A 21763-nucleotide genomic window follows, 5' to 3' on the forward strand; every position below is an offset into this window, starting at 1 on the left:
ACAATCTAAAAGTTGTTAATTCCACAGCATGAGGCCCTATATATGCAAAATGAGATGAAATCTACTATGTGCCAGAGCTCCAGATTGCTGGCTGCTTTTGCCTTCTGATATATGCAAAAGCTCAGTAAAATATGCTATGTGAGAAAAGAAATCAGTGGGTTTATATTATTATTATTATTATTTTTTTTTTTTTTGCGGTATGCGGGCCTCTCACTGTTGTGGCCTCTCCCGTTGCGGAGCACAGGCTCTGGACGCGCAGGCTCAGTGGCCATGGCCAAGATCCCAGCCGCTCCGCGGCATGTGGGATCTTCCCGGACCGGGGCACGAACCCGTGTCCCCTGCATCGGCGGGCGGACTCTCAACCACTGCGCCACCAGGGAAGCCCTATATTATTATTTCTAGTAGATAAGCTACATTTCTTTGTTGATGAAAAACTTTAGTGGTCCATTGTTTGCTTTTCTCTTATTTTTATTTTGCATTAGAAATTCCCCTTAGACATTAGTGTAATTTTTTAGAAGACTTTTTTTTAGATCATTACTTGTAAAGCACTAGTCATAAATCTACATATATCAGGCTTCTTAAAGCTGTATTTGCATAACTGATTTAAAAGTAACATTTGTTATAAGCTTAAGTCTTGATGCTATTATCCCATGGCAATTACTTCAAACCTCTGTGAAATGTCAAGGATGATCTGTTTATAGTGTGACCCTTATTCTTTCCCTTGCCAAAGCAGAAGGCATTGGATAAGCACTTAGATTCTAGGAAGCTGGGGAGCAGGCACGTAATATCCCTGAGGATTAGTTATCCCTCTCCACCCTCCCTATGGAATAAAAGTCATCCCCATTTGTTGGGTACCTCCACTCTTTTCTCCCTTTGGCACTTCCTTTTGGCTGCTATTAGGGTTAAATCCTAAAATGCACATTTGATCATGGGCCTTCATTGCTTTCAAGTTTATATATTTAGAGAGGGCTTCCTTGACCACCCTGCCACTCTCATAATATAGTTCTCAAGTGGTATACTTTGCTTCGTAGCGTTTTTTCCCTACCTGACTTTAGATTCATTTGTTTATTATTGTTACACAGCACAATTAAAATGTCCAAGGGACTTGTCTGGTGTCCTGAAGATTGTACCTGGCATATAGTAGATACTCAATAGACATTTTTTTGTACAAGTGAATGCATTTTCTTTAAAGGCAAATTATATCTTAACATTCCCTCCTACAGTCTTGTGGTTCCACTGTTTGACCATAGCAGTATGTGTTATTCCTCATTTATTATCCCAAAGAAAAGTATTTTCCTGATTGGAGATGACCTGTGATCTCTTTATTCTACGTTGAAGATAGCCTGGTTAAAGATGTATTCATGAGAAATAATCAATACAAATTACACTATTTATGTTAAGCTTTTTGTTCTATGAAATGATTTCTTTAGAAATGTTGCTTCCTCTAATCTTTCCAACCTGCCATAATATTATCTGTGAAATTGCTACAAGATTTGCTTGGGTCTTGGATGTGTAGGGGCTGCAGCATGAAAATTACACTGGGGTATTCTAGAAAAGTACATCAGGATTAATTTGTTGTTGTTTTTGTTCTGATCTATAAGCGGTTTAAATTCATACTGGCCTCTGCTGTGTGTGGGAGAGATCCTTAGATAATTTGTTCTTTTAATGATAGAGGTTCTCATAATTCCTTACATGAATACCCTGACAGGAAAGGCAAAATTGCCTTTTTGCCACTTAGAAACAAAGGACAAAGCAGCTGACACGTCATCTGGAATTTTATATCATACAAACATACTCCCTGTGTCAGCCAGCCTATATGATTCTACCAGTTTCCTTCCAGTTTCTCTAGAAATAATGGGTTAGTTCACCTAAGACAGTCTTGAGATTATTGATACAATCACAAATTGAAATGGGACCGTGAGCTCTTTGCTCCCAGAAAAGCATGCCTGGCTCTCTCTGTATTTGAAGTGATTAACGATGCTGCAGCATTATGGGAAAATGGTATGTCTATAATTATATGAAACGACAGGAGGGAGAAACCCTTTCTGTTAGTGGTCTTTGAAGGCACCCAAGTTATCTGAGTCTGAGCCATTAGAGGGGAAAAGCAGGAAGAAACAGAGTAAGACAAATATGAAAAAAAGAAGAGAAAGTCAGAATATGGAGTAGTGATATTGGTCCCAGGGGAAACCGTGTGTGTGAGACAAAAAGATTGATTGGGGCCATGAAAAGCTAACGGACAGGAGGAGAATTGGTTCAGCAGTTAAACAAGGGACTATAAAACTCATAGAACACTTACCTGTTCTCTAATACTCTCCCTATTGTTCTTATCACTTCACCCCTTCTTTTTTATCTGTAATATGGAGACAATATTTCTCATTTTCTTTGTGGGGCACAGTGACACAGACAGAGTTTAGTAAACATAGAAAATACTATGTGACTTATAAACAGCGATATAGAATAGGCAGTCCTCATTGCTATCCACCCCTAACCCCGCCCCTGTTTTGGTGATCTTTAAAATGTAAGTCTCCTTAAAATTAGGAGAGTTTAGGATTTATGTGAGTTTCAGAATCACCTCTAAGGTATCAGGGGTATGTGGGCCTCTGTTTTCCTCTCTGGTCCTGGTCACCATTCTGAGGAGACGGGCTGAGACCTCCTGCAGCCCTGGGAGCAACATTGTGTTGACAGGCATGCAGCCTGGCCAGAGGCTGTGAATACAAACTGATTCCTGTCCTGACCACTTGGTGCCACTCTAGCTTTAGGAACTGCTCCGCTGCAGCCAAATCCTGGGAAAAAACGGCTTCCTCCTAGGTTGGCTTCGGTGGTTTCAGAGACAGACATTGTTTTGCAGAAGGTCATTTGGAGAGTTAGGTGGCAGATGTGATTAGAATGTGTATGGCGAGCTGCATTCCAGGTGCTTTGTGTGCTAACATTTCGGTGTTATTACCAGCATTAATTATCCAAGGGACATGCAACGAACACAGGTGGGCCCTTGTTGGTTCATTTAAAAGGCAAGGCTCTACAGAACGCTAATTTCCAGGTAGCCACCCAGGCCTTTAACTTGGAGTTTAATTTGGTGATAGGCTGTAGCCCATCAGACTTCATCTATTCATAGATTGGATGTTATATAAGAATTCCTCCCAATGTATGTTACACACACACACACACACACACACACACTATAGTAAAAACAGAAAGAACTTGAAAATGCTGTTGTTGAGTGTGCTTCCTGGTATACAATAGTTGAGGGTTTTTTTTTTTTTCCAGCCCCACCCTCTTTACTTGCATAATTTTTATTCATCAACAAAAAAGACATTTTCCTTCACAGGAAGAATCATCTTTTAAATCAGTTAACTACCTCTAGTGTTATCCAAAATATTACCCAAATGACATGTTAACCAAGATGACACATCTTCATTTCTTTCCTGCTTCTCTTTTTTTTCTGGGACCAAAGGAGTTCAAGGAAGGGATCTGTGCACAGGCTTTTACAGTTTTGAGATGACTTTCTAGATTGGAGGACATTGCAGCATTTAGCCGAAGGTCCTGTGTTTTAATGGGAGCCCAGGAGGGGGGCTTGCCCATTTCTAAAGATGCTATTGAGAGGAGTGCTTTTCTGACTCGTTAATTTGGAAAGTCAAGAGGAGGCTGCCATTAAGAAATGTCTTTGCAATTAATTGCATGTAAAACCTCAAGTTTTTTTCTGACACATTTATAGAAACTGCTTTGCCTTGTTTATACCGGTACACTTCTGCTGGCCTTAGCATGAGTGGAACTGGCCCTAGCCAAAGTTGAGTGGCTGGCGAAGTCTGTTTCTGAGCCCCTTCTGATTTCATTGCTCACCTTTCCTCTCACTGCACCTAAGCCTTCCTTCCATTTCCCCTTAAACTTTGTTAGTTTTCAGTTTAATTACCTCTGGCATCAGGCTTGCCTACTTGGGGTTGTCCTTGGGTTTGGGGGTCTGGAAGCTCTGTTAGGATCCTGAGTCTGCCATTTCCTTGCTGTGTAAGTTTAGGTGAATTATTTTTCTTTCGCTTTATGTCCCCCTCTGTAAATAGGGCTATTTTGAGCAGTAAGTGCAACACCACATTTAAAGCTCAGTGTCTGGATCGAACACTTAAGGTGCTTGTGAAAAATGGAGCTTTCTGAATCTTATTCTAGACAACTGACTTGAAATCTTGAGGGAAAGGTCCAGGAATCTGCATTTTTAAAAGAGCTTCAAGAAATACTTATGCTCACCAAAGTCTGAGGATTCCTGGCTTAAGGCATAAATCTTCTGAGGGGTAACTGTCTTTATAAAAGGATCAGGGAAAATAGCATAACCGAAAGGAGGGTGTGAGTAATGGAAGGACAGTTGTTTTGTCAGGGAGAGATTTGGGGGCAACTGCAGGGTACAATTTGATCAGGGCTCTCCTGAATCCTATGTAGAAAGGAAAACGTGGAGAATTGATTCATTATGGTGCTGGATAAAGTATGCAGTGCCTCCTTTCTGAAGTGAAGATGCTAAATCCATCTACTTTACTACTTGGTCACTTTTTTCCAACCTGGTTTTACTTGTTTTGGGTCCCCTCTTTGTGTAAATGAGGCAAGGGTTGTTCCCCTCTACTTCTGATTAGCGGACTCTTACTAGACTGCAGGCTGCATAAGGGAAGACAGGATGATTTAGTGCTCCTTTGAGATTTCAGGGTCTTGCATAGAGCCCGCGTATAGGGTAGGCATTTGATCAATGAGTACATGAGTTGGGTAGGAAAACAGTTTCTTCACCTCTAGTGCATACTAATTAATCTCCCCCTTTCCTCTTTTTGTTCACATTCACACACGTCCTTAAGGCTTGATCAGATTCTGGTTCCTTGAATAATAGACCGTTTTGTGGGAACGGATGCTCTGGATGAAGCTCGGTTCCATTAATTGAGAATTGGAGATGACCAGGTTTGGAATGCAGATTTTAAGGGAAATGAATTCAGTCTTGGCTTGCTGCTGGGCCACCTTTCCTGTTCAGATCATCCAGGAGATTCAAGATCCCCTGACCCAATACGAGTCCGATTTGCAAAGCTCACTGACCATGTGGAAAATTGAGGGAGGGAGGGTGAGTTGCTACCTGCTGGGCTTCGTTGTTGACCCCAGTACTTAACACCTAATCAGAACATTGTAAGAAGTAACGGCGGAGAGGATTGCTTTGGATATGGTTAATATTTCCCTGAGGCATGAACAACCATATAATTTTTCTCAAAATTATGTGTGATTGGAGAAATGCAGATTTCTGGGCCCCACTCAAACCTACATACTGCAAACTCTAGGTGTGGGCCAGGGCCTAAGAGAAATTCAAGAGATTCAGTTGAACTTGGTCTGGAGGAGGCTGTTTACAGGGTCCAGGCCACCCCAAGTCCCCCTACTCTGCCATTCTGGGCACTAAGGGGAGTGATATCTGATACCTGTAATGTACTTCTTGCTCTCCATGTGTAAAACTCTAGCAACAGAGTAAGAAAATTCTTTGGTTTATATATCATATAGCCTTTGATTCCAAGCCCCAGCCTTGTCACTTATAGAAAACCAAGGACTACCTAATATTTTTTAAAAATTAAGATTATCCTTTGTTAGAGCAGTTTTAGGTTCACGGCCAAATTGAGTGGAAGGTGCAGAGATGTCTTTACACTTCCTGCCTCAACACATGCCCAGCCTCCTCCATTACAAACATCCCCCTCAAGAGTGGTACATTCGTTCCAGCTGAGAAGCTACAGTTACTCATCATTGGCATCCCCAGTCCATAGTTTATATGAAGGTCCACACAACTGTTCTGAACCTCATTTGCTTCACCTGTAAACGTTTTAAGGGTGCACACTTCTCTCATGCGCTCTGCTTGTTCCTGTTCCCATGTGTCAGGCAGGTAACAAGAAGAGTTTTGTAGATTTTGTTGTTGTTAACTTTGAACTCTTTACGTTAGGTGGGCTAGAAGCCACAGTCATTGTTTTAGAGTAGGGCTTCTCAAATCGTTGTTCCTAAGCTAGCAGTTTCAGCATCCCTGGCAGCCGCGTCAATTCTTGGGCCCTACCCCAGACCTACTAAATCAAACGCTAGGTTGGGGCCCAGCAAGCTGACTTCGAATCAGCCATTCAAACAACTGTAGTATTGCTGTAATTTGAGAACCACTGGACTTTAGGGAAACGTTATTCATTGGCTTAAAATTTTAATGAGCACCACTTTGGCTGAGTGGATGATCCCTCATATAGAGGCCTTTAAGGAGACTAGAAAAAGGCTCTTTGTGGCAAGGTAAGGGCAAGGCAGTACCATGGATCAGCTATATCACAGTCACATTTATATTTTTGCCTAGGGATGACCCTACCAGTATATGAGACAAATGATTTAACCTCTGGGCTTCGTGGTCCTTGTTTGTAAATGTGGGGAATAATCAGAGTCCAACTTGATGCCGTTGTTGTGGGCTACAATGAGGTGGCAGGCTAAGTGCCTTGTACAGTCTGGTGAGCAGTAGATGTTCAGGGACAGTCCCTTTGCTGCCCTCACGAGAGGCAGTGTGCAGCGTGTGATTCCACCAGACCGTAAAGCCAGGGACGGGCAGGGCCTGCATCTCCTTTGGTCAGTGTTATAACTCTAGCAACTAGCACAGTTTCTGACCCAGAACTTGCTCAGTAAATGTTGGTTATGTGAACAAATAGGATGGAATAAATGCAAAACATGGAATGAACGAAGACAGCTTTATTGGCTATGTTGGCTGATACAGTGTAAATATGAGGAAGAGTTTTTGAGGCAAAGCTTAGACCCATCATAAAAAGTTTAAAAGGGCTTTCCCTGGGGGCGCAGTGGTAGAGAGTCCGCCTGCGCGTCCGGAGCCTGCGCTCCGCAACGGGAGAGGCCGCAACATTGAGAGGCCTGCGTACCGCAAAAAAAAAAAAAAAAAAGTTTAAGGGCTGATGCTGAGGTCAGGGTGAGAAGCACTCACACCTGGAGTCAGATAGGTCAGGTGGAAGGAGGAAGGGCAGTGATTTAGGATCCCCGCCCCCGGCTCAGCCAAGCCCGAATAAGCCCAGCCCCACGCAGCCAACTTCCTCCTCCCAGCACGCGGCCTCGCCCTCGCCCTCGCCCAGCCCCAAAGCCGTTCTGCTGGCTCCGCCCCAAGTGGGGTGAGTGGGATTGCTGGCTCTTCCCCTCCAGGCTCTGCGCTCGGCAAGATCCCGGAGCCCCTCACAGTGACGCAATATCTGGACAGCAAGCTGATGGCCGTGGAGGCCGAAGAGAAGATGGACTGCCTTCAGGAGTTCCCTGAACACCCTGAAATGATCCTGGACTGACTGAAGGCGCAGCGCGAGCGGGACCGGTTTGCTACGTCACGCTGATTGTCGAGGGAAACCATTTTGAGGCCCAACAGGCTGTTTCGCCTGCTTGCAGTAAGTTCTCTTACAAATTCTTTCAGGAGTTTACTCAGAACTTTGGGTGGAGATAGAAGGTGTTAGTAAAACGGACTTTTTGTCGTTTAATGCAGGTCACGTAAACAGCAAAATTAATGATACTAGGGGAAGAAACCAATGATGTATGGAAAGCAGCTGAGGTTATACAAATGCTAGAAGCTATCAGAGCTTTTGAAGTCAGATACAGAGGTGAATAAGGTCTCTTCTCACATTTGTAGTATGCAAATAGTTTGGGAATACAGTATAACCTTTTTGAATGAGAGTGAAAAAAATACTAGGACCTGATTTTGCTTTGGTGGAGTTGCATCATTGTTCATTTAAAACTGTGTGTGAGAAGGTTCCTGTTATTTGTTAGGAAGCAGCAGTTGCTTTAGAGATTTTTCCTCCCCAACCTATTGAGGTATAACTTATAATATGATTCACCCCTTTTAGTGTAGAGTTTGAATTAGGGTAACCGTATACCGTGGTGCAAGCAACCACCATAAGCAAGACATAGGAACATTTCTATCACCCTAAATTTTCTCATGACTCTGCAGTAGGCCCTGATCCCCAGCCCCAGGCAACCACTGATACGATTTTTTTTTCTTTTTCTTTTTTTGCGGTACGCGGGCCTCTCACTGCTGTGGCCTCTCCCGTGACGGAGCACAGGCTCCGAACGCGCAGGCTCAGCGGCCATGGCTCACGGGCCCAGCCGCTCTGCGGCACGTGGGATCTTCCTGGACCGGGGCACGAACCCCGTGTCCCCTGCATCGGCAGGCGGACTCTCAACCACTGCGCCACCAGGGAAGCCTGATATGATTTTTATCATTGTATTTTTATCTTATTTAGAATTTCATGTAAAAGGATCCCTACAGTATGTAGTGTTTTGTGTTTCACTTTTCTTAGTACTGTGTTTTAGAGGTTTGCCCCTGTTATTGTGGGTACTACTATTTTGTTCCTTTTTATTTCTGAGTAATGTTCCATTGTATGGATGTAAAATCTGTCGATGGACATTTGGGTTGTTGCCAGTTTTTGGCTATCACAGATGAAGTGGCTGTAAACATTTGTGGACAGAAAAAAATTTAAGGGCTATATCATTTAGTGTAAGGAGAATAGGGTTCTCTCACTAAAATATAATGGCAATTAAATTAGTATGGTTGTTAACAGATTCTGAATAAGTCATTAGAGGACATTTTTAAAATTTAAAGTTGCGAAACAAAATGTGGAGCTCTATTGCTGAAATAGTTAGACTAGAATACAGGGTAAATCAACTTTGAAACACATTTTTTCTCCTTTGGTTCCCAATGATTCATTTGTTTTTGACTCTCTTCAAAACAGGGGTTGCCAAAAAAAAAAGTCTGCAATTAAGTTCTGTCTTTGTATTCACTTATTCTTCTCCTCCTTTTCTTCTGTGCCTTCATTTTCATAACCACCCCGTCTCTTATTTGAGTTCTAACTGTATACCAGCTATATTAAGCACCTTATCAACTTTATTAAATTAATATTCTTAACAATTTTGGTGTTACCACCCCATTTTACAGATGGAAAGACTGAGGCCCTGAAATGTCGGTTATATAAGCAAAACCAGGACCGGAACTTAAGGCTGATTTATTAGCCTATGGTTTTTGTATTATAGCACCTGGTACAGAGAAGAATCTTCATATTTCTTTCTGGCTAGCCATGATTACCTGTTACTCCTACACTTGGCAAGGGTAGGTGAGCTTATTGATTCTTAAAAGACTTGCAGCTGGAAAAGGAACACAGAGAAAATTGCCAGAGCTTGGGCCATAGGAAAAGGAAGAATAGCTTTTCACCTGAGAAGTGGAAATGCGAATGTCAGGATGGAAAAAACTTAAAAGGGAAAGGCTTTTGTAACCTGGGAATTGATGAAGGAATGCCCTCAGTGCTCTTTGTTCTTTCCTTTCTACCCCCTGGTTGCTTCTATTCCAAGGTCCATGATTTGAGCTTAATTTTTCCATGGCCTCTGATTTTCCGCGGGCCTCTCACTGTTGTGGCCTCTCCCGTTGCGGATCACAGGCTCCGGACGCGCAGGCTCAGTGGCCATGGCTCACGGGCCCAGCCGCTCAGTGCTATGTGGGATCTTCCCAGACCGGGGCACGAACCCGCATCCCCTGCATCGGCAGGCGGACTCCCAACCGCTGCGCCACCAGGGAAGCCCAATAGCTAATATTTATTGAAAAACATTTACTGTGTATCATTATTTCATCTATTTCTCACATGAACTTTATGAGATGGATATACTATTATTCCTGCCTTATGTATGAAGGAATGGAGGCTTAGCGAGATTAATTTCCCCAGGTTGATACAGCTAGAAAATATAGTCCAAAAGGGAATATAAAAATCAACATAATCCTACCATCCAATAATAATTACTCTTAAATTTTAAGTAGATTTGAGGACAGACCCTTTTTTAGAAACTTAAAATGCTTAACAAAGTGCTAGTCAAATAATGAATACTCAAGGTATATTTATTGAATAATCCAGTGCATTCCACAGAAACACCATTGAATAAATCACAAGGAAGCTGAATTATATTTTCCTGACTCGACTACTTAATTTACTAGTCCTTTCCTTCCTACACAGCTGATTGTCCAGTACGAGGTTTTCTACCCACTGATGTCAAAGACAGTTGTTATGGAGAAATTTTGGTCATAGGAAAAAACATAGCTTCCCCAGCCCTACCCTTTACTTTGTAAAAAGAAACCAGAAAGGATAAATTCTAATGTTTTCTTAAGTAAACTTCCCAGGCCCTAAAAGTTGCATTTTTAGAAAAATTTTACTCAACTTAAATCCCTTGTGGTTCTGTAATGTCCTCTGTAGAAAAATATCTTGAAATAGCTATGTCTCTTTTTTTCTGAAAAATTGTTCTTCCTTTGGTCTGTGAAGATTTAATTATATTCGTTTTTAAAAAACCAGCTTTGGCCATATTTTCCTCTCCTGTTTGATTTCTTCGTCTTTTTTAGTGAAAAGACTCATGCTTTTGTCTGGATCCTTCTCTTTCATAGTTCTTAGCCTTTCTTCAAAAACAGATGTTATGCCAGTAGTCTTGACTGGGAGCACCATAGAAAGTAATGGCTGAGAGCATAGATTTTGGAGTTTCAAATACTCATTCCATCACTTTTTAGCCTTGTGATCTTGGGCAAGTTACTTAACTGCCTCAGTTTTCTCATCTGGAAAATGGCAACAATAATATTTTCCACTTCACAGGGTTATTTTGAAAATTTCATATGGAACACATTACATATAAGATGCTTAGCATACTGCCTGATGGATGTTTAAACATAAGAAAGGCTTTCTTTTCTCTAAAATATTATCCATCGGAAGACTGAGTGGCATTTAATAAAAAGTTCTTCGGAAGCCTCTCATAAGGGATGCACTGTAAAATAGCGTTAAGATTTGTGGAAAACACAGAAGCCCTAAAGACCACTGAATGTTAGTTTTGCATCCTTAAAGAGCTAGTCTGCCATCATAGGTTTTAAAAAGAAGTAAAACTATTTAACACAGCTTGTAATTGTTCCTGGGGGTTTGACCTCACAACTTTAAGCATTGTATGCCAGTGTAAACCAAAATTTTAGTCCTTAAGGAAGGAAAATTCTGTGTGTTTGGGTTTGTGGAAATTAGGAATATATTCCTACAGGATGATGAGAAGAGTAAGTGCCCTAATGTCATGCTGATGAGGCTTCAGGTGTGGGTAATACTGCTACCGATCGCATTTTCACAAATTAAAACAGTTTAGACGGAGGGGAACTCGATGAGCTCTGGAAAGCTGTTAGACATCTCAAAATGAGGATCCAGAGTTGATACAGACATAATGATAACGATACATGTGAAGAATTCAAATAAAATTATTTTAGTAAGGGATTTCCCCGGTGGTGCAGTGGTTAAGAATCAGCCTGCCAATGTGGGGGACAGGGGTTCGAGCCCTGGTCCGGGAAGATCCCACATGCTGCGGAGCAACTAGGCCCGTGTGCCACAACTACTGAGCGTGTGCACCACAACTACTGAAGCCCACGTGCCTAGAGCCCATGCTCTGCAAAAAGAGAAGCCACCGCAATGAGAAGCCCGTGCACTGCAACGAAGAGTAGCCCCTGCTCGCCACAACTAGAGAAAGCCTGCGAGCAGCAGCAAAGACCCAACGCAGCCAAAACTAAATAAATTTAAAAAAAAATTACTTCAAGTAATATGAGAATAGTAAAGAGGAGTAATTCTAAATTAATATATTTCATATAATATGTGATTTTAAACATGAGTGTAAGGAATAAAAAAAGTCATTAGAAGTAAATGTTTAACTCTTCTATCTTAATGTAAAAGTTTATGTGCTTAAGTCAGCTAGAAATATTTTAGGAATCTTCTTACTAGGAAAATGGAGGAATCATATTCAGGGTCACAATCTATTTTGGTATATATATGGTAATGAGTTCTAAAAAATAAGCCAAAATAATATTGGTAACAATATACTTTTAAAAGACCAGATCTTCTTAAAAGTAATCAACCTGATAATTTGGAGTAGTTCATTCAGGTCTTTTGTCCCTACATGGACTGTTTTTCTCTTAATTTACCATTGTCTCTTTCTATTGATCTTTTTGTTTGTTTATCTTCTGGCTTTTGTTGTTTGTAAGAGACCCATTTTTTTTTTTTTTAATATCTTTACTGGAGTATAATTGCTTTAAAATGGTGTGTTAGTTTCTGCTGTATAACAAAGTGAATCAGCTATGTGCTTTTCTAAGAATTTGTCCATTTCTTCCAGGTTGTCCATTTTATAGGCATATAGTTGATTGTAGTAATCTCTCATGATCCTTTGTATTTCTGCAGTGTCAGTTGTTACTTCTCCTTTTTCATTTCTAATTCTTTTGATTTGAGTCTTTTTCCTTTGCTTCTTGGTGAGTCTGGCCAGTGGTTTATCAATTTTGTTTATTTTCTCCAAGAACCAGCTTTTAGTTGTATTGATCTTTGCTATTGTTTCTTTCATTGCTTTCTGATCTGATTTTTATGATTTCTTTCTTCTGCTAACTTTAGGGGGTTTTTTGTTCTTCTTTCTCTAATTGCTTTAGGTGTAAGGTTAGCTTGTTTATTTGAGATGTTTCTTGTTTCTTGCGGTAGGATTGTAATGCTATAAACTCCCTCTTAGAACTGCTTTTGCTGCATCCCATAGATTTTGGGTCGTCGCGATTTCATTGTCATTTGTTTCTAGGTATTTTTTGATTTCATCTTTGATTTCTTCAGTGATCTCTTGGTTATTTAGTAGTGTATTGTTTAGCCTCCATGTGTTTGTATTTTTTACAGATTTTTTTCCTGTAATTGATATCTAGTCTCATAGCATTGTGGTTGGAAAAGATACTTGATACGATTTCAATTTCCTTAAATTTACCAAGGCTTGATATGTGACCCAAGATATGGACTGTCCTGGAGAATGTTCCATGAGCACTTGAGAAGAAAGTGTATTCTGTTGTTTTTGGATGGAATGTCCTATAAATGTCAATTAAGTCCATCTTGTTTAATGTGTCATTTAAAGCTTGTGTTTCCTTATTTATTTTTATTTTGGTCGATCTGTCCATTGGTGAAAGTGGGGTGTTAAAGTCCCCTACTATGATTGTGTTACTGTCGATTTCCCCTTTTATGGCTGTTAGCATTTGCCTTATGAATTGAGGTGCTCCGATGTTGGGTGCATAAATATTTACAATTGTTACGTCGTCTTCTTGGATCGATCCCTTGATCATTATGTAGTGTCCTTCTTTGTCCCTTGTAATAGTCTTTATTTTAAAGTCTGTTTTGTCTGATATGAGAATTGCTACTCCAGCTTTCTTTTGATTTCCATTTGCATGGAATATCTTTTTCCATCCCCTCACTTTCAGTCTGTATGTGTCCCTAGGTCTGAAGTGGGTCTCTTGTAGACAGCATATCTATGGGTCTTGTTTTTGTATTCCTTCAGCCAGTCTAAGTCTTTTGGTTGGAGCATTTAATCCATTTACATTTAAGGTAATTATCGATATGTATGTTCCTATTACCATTTTCTTAATTGTTTTGGGTTTGTTAATGAAGGTCTTTTCCTTCCCTTGTGTTTCCTGTCTAGAGAAGTTCCTTTAGCATTTGTTGTAAAGCTGGTTTGTTGGTGCTGAATTCTCTTAGCTTTTGCTTGTCTGTGAAGGTTTTAATTTCTCTGTCGAATCTGAATGAGATCCTTGCTGGGTAGAGTAACCTTGGTTGTAGATTTTTCCCTTTCATCACTTTAAATATGTCCTGCTACTCCCTTCTGGCTTGCAGAGTTTCTGCTGAAAGATCAGCTGTTAGCCTTATGGAGATTCCCTTGTATGTTATTGGTTGTTTTTCCCTTGCTGCTTTTAATACTTTTTCCTTGTATTTAATTTTTGATAGTTTGATTACTATGTGTCTTGGCGTGTTTCTCCTTGGATTTATCCTGTATGGAACTCTCTGCGCTTCCTGGACTTGATTGACTATTTCCTTTCCCATATTAGGGAATTTTTCAACTATAATGTCTTCAAATATTTTCTCAGTCCCTTTCTTTTTCTCTGCTCTTCTGGGACCCCTGTAATTCGAATATTGATCTTTTAGATTGTTAAACTGTAATAAGTACAATTTTTCCTTGAGTGCCAGTCTAAATATCTTCCTCCTCAAAACACAGACTATGGGCTTCCCTCTTGGTGCAGTGGTTGAGAGAACACCTGCTGACCGGGTTTGTGCCCCGGTCCGGGAAGATCCCACATGCCACGGAGTGGCTGGGCCCGTGAGCCATGGCCACTGAGCCTGCGCGTCCGGAGCCTGTGCTCCGCAACGGGAGAGGCCACACAGTGAGAGGCCCGCGTACCACAAAAAAACCCAAAACAAACAAACAAAAAAACCCCACAGACAATGACTAAAATTCAAGTCCTCGTTAGTGTTCATTTTCTTCCGGTGTAAACCCACCAACTTTAAATATACACATACACAATTACATGCACATGTACTTCTTTGTACTAAAAAAAAAAAAAGTAAAGTCTATGCAATTTATGATGATTTATCTCACAGTAGAGTTTTATTTGTTTTTCACTTCAGTTTAGCATGTTCTCTGTTCCAGGTACTGTTTTAAGAACTGTGCAATTATTACCTCATTTAATCCTCACAACCCCGTTTTTAGATAGATACTATTTTTATCCATTTTTTAACAATGAAAATCTGAGGCACAGAGAGGTTAAGCAGTTTTCTCTTGGTCAGTAGCTAATACGCTACAGAGCCAGCATTTGAATTCAGAGTCCAAGCCTTTCACAATTTTGCTATAGACTGACACTGGCTGGATGTTCTTGTTTACGTTTACTTAAAATAAATTTTTTGTAAATATAAAATGTAATACATGCTAATTATTAATGGAGAGTAGTAAGATACGTAAGTTGTTAAAATCTTAGTCTATGGTAAAATTGATAAAATTGATGATAGTCACTCCTAACCTACCAGTTTCCATAAAGATAGCTACTATTGAAGTTTGTTGTATATTATTTGTCATATTTCTGTAGCTTGTGACTAACTTTATTATGTGTTGAGGATGTTTTTCCATGAAAGGTTGTGTGGTTCTGTCTTAATTTATCTTACTGGTTCTATCGTATGGTTATACCATAATTTATTTAGTTATTATGCTATTCATTGCTATTTAAATTATTTGTAGTTACCGGAAAACAGGAAACTATATGGAAATAAGTATCCTAGTCTTTAACATCTCTGTAAATGCAAATTTCATTTTTCCAGTTTAGGCCTAAAACCTTGGCATTATCCTTGATATCTCTCTTTCTCTAACACAGAGATTATTGTATCGAATTCAACAGCAAATCCTATTGATTTTAATTTTTACATATATGCAGATTCTGTTTTTTAAATATGTTGGCCATTTCTCAGCACCTCTTATCACCAACATCTGGTCCAAACCATCATTGCCTCTTATCTAAATTATTGTCATCATCTTCTAGCAGTGTCTCTTCTTCCCAACAGCAGCCAAGAGTCATTTTTTAAAACTCAGTTAAAAATCACTCTGGTCAAAGCTCTTCAGTATCTCCCATTTAACTCACTGAAATCCAAAGTGTTTGCTGTGGTCTTTTAAGGCTCCCCATAAACCAGCATCCTGCTACTTTTCTGACCTGGACCTCTACCATTCTTCCCCCATATTCACTGCATACCAGCCACGCTGAGATATTTGCTATTTCTTAAATGTAATAAGCACAGTTTTTCCTTAGGGTCTCTGTGTTTGTAGTTTACACTGCCTAGAAATCTTCCAGCCTCTCCCTTCCCCCCATACTTTCCTGACTCACTCCCCTATCTCTCCTTTGGGTCTCTGTTCAAATGTTGCTTTACATATTTGTTGAATGAGTATTGAATGAACATATATTTGTCCATTTGAATAAATGCTTGTGTAGAATAAATTTCTAGAAACAAAGTTGCTTCCTTACGTGCTCATTGCAATTGTTTGTGTTTTTCAAATCCTCTGTTATTACACTCCTCCTTCCCACACCCGTTGCCTATCTTATTTAGTGTTCTCCTGCCCTTCTTCAAAATGGTTCTGTGAGTTTATCTGCTGTTTCTACCGCGGAAGGCTGGCTCGGTTTCTTTCCCTCCTGGGATCTCTGGAGGAGAAACAGGCACTAGGCAGCTGGTCTGATCCCCATGGGCCTCTTCACAAGGTTGTGATTTCAAGAGTGACCTTGGCGTATGACAGAGTTGTCATTAAACAGTTTAATAGATGAAAGAATCTCCTCTTCATCCTTCAGTCGCACTTATTTCTCCTCAAATGTCTGGCACTAAATTGTAAATACTCAATACCACAAAGAAAAGGTATAGAAAAGATTGGATTTATCATATCGGTTTAAAATTTCCAGAACATATATTGAAATTGGAATAGATCAAAGACATCCTGGGATTTTAGTCATGAAAAAATACCTATCTGTATGTACCTTAAAAAAACAAAATTACAGCACTTTTGCTTATATTTACCACCATCTTTTTAAGAAAATAATATGAATATTGGTAAATTTTAGGTAATTTGTGATTTGCACTGCCCCCTGGATCCCTAAGGTAACAATGATAACAATGAGTAATTGGAATCGTAAAATTATGGAATTTTTGTAGAAGAGCTCATTTATCTAAATCCTTAATCTTACAAAGAGGGAAACAAATCTACAGAGGTTGGGTGACTTATTCAAGGTCACACAGCTAGTTAATGGTACAGGCAGGTCTTCTGACTCCTCAAACAGTGCTCAGCAGTATCCATTGAGCAATGTCTATGAACCAAGCTCTTTGCTAACTGAAATTCTATCTGTTAGATAATTCCCGTTTCTTCCAATTGTCCTGACACCCTGCAGTTTATTTAGATTACGTGATTTGGCCTCATATTATTTCTGGAGCTGGCAGGATAGGAATCACCCTGTTAGGGTGCTTAATTTTGTGCTAATGATCCTTCTTTCTGTCTGAAGTCTTCAGGTTACAGTTTTTTCAAAGGAACTCTGTGCCGCTTGTCCTTTTCCACTTGCCGCATGATGTGCACATCGGTGCCTCCTGCAGCCTTCCATTTTTAATTGCCTCTCCTTCCTAATGAAGCCTGTATCAGCTTCAGTGCTAATTGAACTTCGTCCTTCATTCAGACTGTGTTATTAAACAAATAGTCACAGTGTTTGGTCGCACTTTAATAGGATGTTTGCTTAACATCAAAAACTTATTAGTAATCCATTGAAAAGGCAATTAATGGAGGACATGTGGGTAAGGAAATTGAGCTAGTCTGCAGCACAGGACAAAAGACTGGCAAAGACGCGTTGGTGTGCTAAGGTTTAACTGTCTGTGTCCTGGAAGTTGCAAACTGATGGTTAGATTCAGGATTCTTAACCCAAGTCAATAAAGTTATCCTTTATATGAAGTAGCATGTACCTGTCTGGTATTGAACTGAAGGACAGGCTGGTTGTCTGTCTCGCTTGATCCTAACTCACCTCTCTCACTTTCTCTGTCTCTCAGACATTTTCCCCAAGCTTTTTATCATATAGACTTAAATTTATCATTATATAAAATATTGATAGGTTAGAAGGAGCAAGCAGCTCATTTGTAATCTTATCAGAGATAACCATTGATAAGATTTTGGTGTATACTCTTCCATGCTCCCTTTTACACATATACAGTCTTAAAATTCGATCATCTACCACCTTGACCTATTATTTGCTAATTTTTAATTGGTAATATGTCCTGGACAATAAATAGGGACCTATACATCATATTCAATGGCTTTGACATATTTTCTTGGATGGATAGGCTGTAATTTATTTCATCATATTGTTGAACGCTTAGAAACAAGTGTCTCTTACTTGTTTATTTGTATAGCCCTAAGTGAGCATCATCATTTGGGTGAGTAATATTAACATTAGGAAATCAAATTGACAGACTGCTCTGTTATAGAACAATTATCCTCTGTGGTGTGAATACATGCAGTATTTGGTGTCATTAGAATACAGATTTACATCCTATGTACAAATTTTATGAGTATCAAATTTCCTTTACTTGTATTTATGCCAATAAAATAATTAAGAGACAACAGGTGGCTGATCAAGATATAGTCTTAGGATAATGGCTTAAGGTATAGATTTCCCCCTACCTGTGAACTCATGAGGATAAAAGATACCTAGGTTCAAAGGGAAAACAAAGTCTAAAAATATGAACCTAATGGTATCTGGCAATTGAGTAAGGCATAGTAGACCAAATTCTTTTTATGATCCACGTTAAATAGATACGAGAGAAGAAGAACCAATAATGGGTTACTCCGTTTATTCCACAGACCTCGGATATGACTTGTGAAACTCCCATCTGCCTTAATGTGAGTCATGCATGGCTGGGTCCCCAAGCAATATTTAGTAAATGAATGGTGTTACTGCCTGGCAGGGACCCTTTTAGAAAGTGCTGTTGTTGGGAGAACCTAAATAGATATATATACTCTCATTTAGCTAGGATTATGATGCATAAAATGTTGGTAATAGGTTTAAAAGATTAGCATAGACCAGCTTTCCATGAGAGCGTTGCTTATATATAAAAAATTGAATGTTATTTCTAATGTCATTGTAAAAGTAAGGCTGGAGGATTATCGATTATAATTACAATAATTATAATTATTATTATAGCTTGATAATTGACTCTTGAGTTTTTAGCACTCGGCCCTGGGTTTTCTGTTTACCTTGCTCAAGCAATTTGGTGTAATTAATTTTAATGGCTGTCTTTACTTTTAGGATTTATACTTGGGTGGAAAGATATCTTTAGTCAAAATCTCATAGAATTATCATCTCTCTTTGAATTAAAACCATACAATAGTTTAAAATAAGAATCTCTCTAAAATTAAACGAAGAGAGCAAAATGCAGAATCTTTTAACATGTTTACAACTCCATGAAATAGAAGTGTCTGTGGATGAGGATTAGAAAGAAAAACGTAGATGAAAATAGTTAATATGGGAGATGGTAACTTGATATATATTTCTAGTAAAATATAAGTACAAATTGGGGAAAGATGGCGTTGGATAAGATTTTTTGTTTGTTTGTTTGGAGATGCCTCCAAAAAGCTGTGAGTTGCTCATCTGTCAAAAGATTTGGCTAGAAAAATAGTCATTGATCATGTTGACTCATAAATGTAATCAATCAGAAATCCCATGTTGCTCCATAGGCTTCTAAGAGAAAAGGAAAGAAACAATGGGTGAAATTTATGAAAGATACATTCTCTAGCATTGGAAAAGCCTCCTCCTTTTTCTCCTGCTCTTCTTTATTTTTATATCCACAGACTTGTTGGTAGTTAGCTTTTAGGAGATGTGTTTTCACCATATGATACTGAGTCTCTCAATATTATCTTAGGCTGAGACTCTGTTCCTTTTATTCTGGCAGTTAAGGCAGATACAAATATTAAAAAAAGACAGTTATGATCAGAGGACTCCTCTACTTTTTATTGTTAAAAGGATTTTTATTAAACATTAAAACTATGAATTTTTAATGGAACACGTAGTAGTTGAAAAAAACAAACACAAAGTAAAAAGAAAACAAGAATAATTGATAACCCCTTTATTTAGGGATGTATCATAGTATTAAATGGTTTTATTTCATTACAGTCTTTTTTTCTGTCCAATATGGATGCATATGTATATTTTTGATACTATAATAGGATAATATTGTGATAAACCCTTTTATAGATACATTTGGTATACTGTTCTGAGTGTTTCCTTAGGATTAGCTAAAATTACTTAAAATTTGTCTGAAGGTTTTAAGTCACCAAGGGGCTTGGGGCCGGAGAAAGGGGTTGGTGACGTTGAAGCTGTTGATTAGAGGAGGAAGGAGTGATGACTTTGGAAATATTTTCCTCTGTTCCACTCATCTCTCTCAGCATTGTGGAAGATAGTGTGGAACGGTCTCTGGCTTGATGATAATTCTGAGGACCCTAGTTGATAGTGAGGGTATATGGGAAGCAAAACTTAGAAAAGATTCTTATGCATGTAAGTCAGTCCTTAAAAGTTGTGTAGAAAAGTGAGAGGTTATTTGAGATTATTATATGCTATAAATATTCTGATCTATCAATTTGACTTTTTTCATTAGGGAAAATATGAATCACAGAGTTTTCTGAGTATGCTTTCTTTGAAAGAGAACATGGGTTTAGTAATAGAGACTCACAAATGCAGAAATAAGAGAAATATGAAGTTTCGCTTTTGCAAACATACTGAAGTGGAAAATAGAAAAGCCGAAATCAACAACAGTAACAGCAACAACAAAAAGCCACATCCATTTGGACTAAAATACATGTATATATAACACAACTTCCCAAGCATAAAACGAAAATTCTAGCCAAGGGAATGCAAGAAATACCTTTTGAAAAATCACTGAAATAGGCCTGTTGTTGACAGAGTTTTATTTCCCCTTTAGAAGATCTGTTTATTACAATTCTGGGAATGAGAGGGATGATTTTGAATAAAGAATAGAGCCATTTAAGATGTTGTGCACAGTACTACCAGAATTTATGAAGACTGGTTCGAATTAAAACTAAATGTCACCAGCACATAGAAGCCAACAGGAATGCACATTTCATTTCATTGTATTGGGAATTGGGGAGGGGAACAGGAATGGGCTTACTCTTATAGGACTTTCTTTTCTACAGCACTAATTTGTATAGGCAGAACTTAGACCTTAAAGAAGCGTGCATTTCTCTAGAATCTTCTTAGATGTTCAGGTTAATTTATTAATCGGCAAGAGTTAGAATCATAGCCCCTACTTGGACAGAGTGCAAGAGGGAAAAATTCAAATGTACAGTGGAATCATTCATGCAGCAAATCTGTACTGAGCACCTACTCTTTGCCAGGTGTCATTTCGGCCATTGTAAGTACATTGGTGGACCAGACAGACAGGTCCTTGTCTTTGAGAGTGTCTAGAGTTCGGGGACTGTTAATACACAGCAAGAGAAGGATGATTGCTCTGTCAACAATTAAAATTGGATGATTGGGAGATGCTGGAGGGGACACTTAGGTTGGATGGTCAGGGAAGACCACTGTGTCACATTTGAGAGGGTCTTGCAAAGTTAAGTCTGCTCCTTTTCCCCTGCAGTTTAGAGAAAGCTTCCTTTTGTGGGCTTTACCTTCTTGTCGAGGGCTTACTATTGTGATTTGCTTCGACTGAAGAGCTGTAAAGCTGAAATAAAGATGCAGTTAAAAAAAAGAGTTGGAGATGCATTTTTTATAAGTCAGAGGCTCAGGTGCACCATCATTTTCTCAACTCCAAGAAAATCATAAATTATTTTTTATTAGAGGGAATTTCTGCAGCTCTAGATCTTAATGATTGCTGAACAGGAGGTTTTTTTTTTTTTTTGCTAAACATCAAGTAGCTGCCAGTTTTAATTTTCTTTTAGAATTTACACTTTAAAAACATTGTTTTAGCTGTTGAACAAAACTGTCTCTTTTATCCAAGGGACGGTGCCAGAGTATGAAATGTGCATCTTGGTTTGATTTCTTCCCCTCCAGCCTGACTCACGAGTAAAAACCAGCCTTGCGTTTTATGATTAGAGGGCTAGTGTTCAATATTAATAACTATGGAAAAATCAAATTCCAACTTTACCCTTTAATATCTTCATGCCCAGAAGTCATACAATTTGAAAATTTGAGAGCAAGCCAGCTGCCTTCCTGGTATTTTTCTTGATGATGCCATGTGATTCTTTAGCACAGATTATTAGTGCAATAATTTTGGCACTTGGAATTTCAAGGACCAGTAAAATGGCAAAAAAGTAAATTAAAAAATATTTATCCGGGGCTTCCCTGGTGGCACAGTGGTTGAGAGTCCGCCTGCCTATGCAGGGGACACGGGTTCGTGCCCTGGTC

General features: G+C 39.2%; 1 long non-coding RNA gene across 3 annotated transcripts in view; it reads left to right on the plus strand.

Moving 5' to 3' along the window:
• The first annotated feature begins 6885 nt into the window (after positions 1–6885).
• The window catches only part of LOC307185040, a 413650-nt gene continuing 398772 nt past the window's right edge, over positions 6886–21763 (plus strand). For 2 of the 3 annotated variants that reach the window (XR_013827857.1, XR_013827859.1), the window contains exon 1: positions 6886–7394. This is a non-coding gene — a long non-coding RNA (uncharacterized lncRNA). Of the gene's footprint in view, positions 7395–7489; positions 7605–21763 lie in introns of all 3 variants that reach the window. The other variant, XR_013827858.1, reaches the window with a different exon arrangement.

Source organism: Stenella coeruleoalba, assembly GCF_951394435.1.
Source record: "Stenella coeruleoalba genome assembly, chromosome: 3".
Taxonomy (NCBI): Eukaryota; Metazoa; Chordata; class Mammalia; order Artiodactyla; family Delphinidae; genus Stenella; species Stenella coeruleoalba.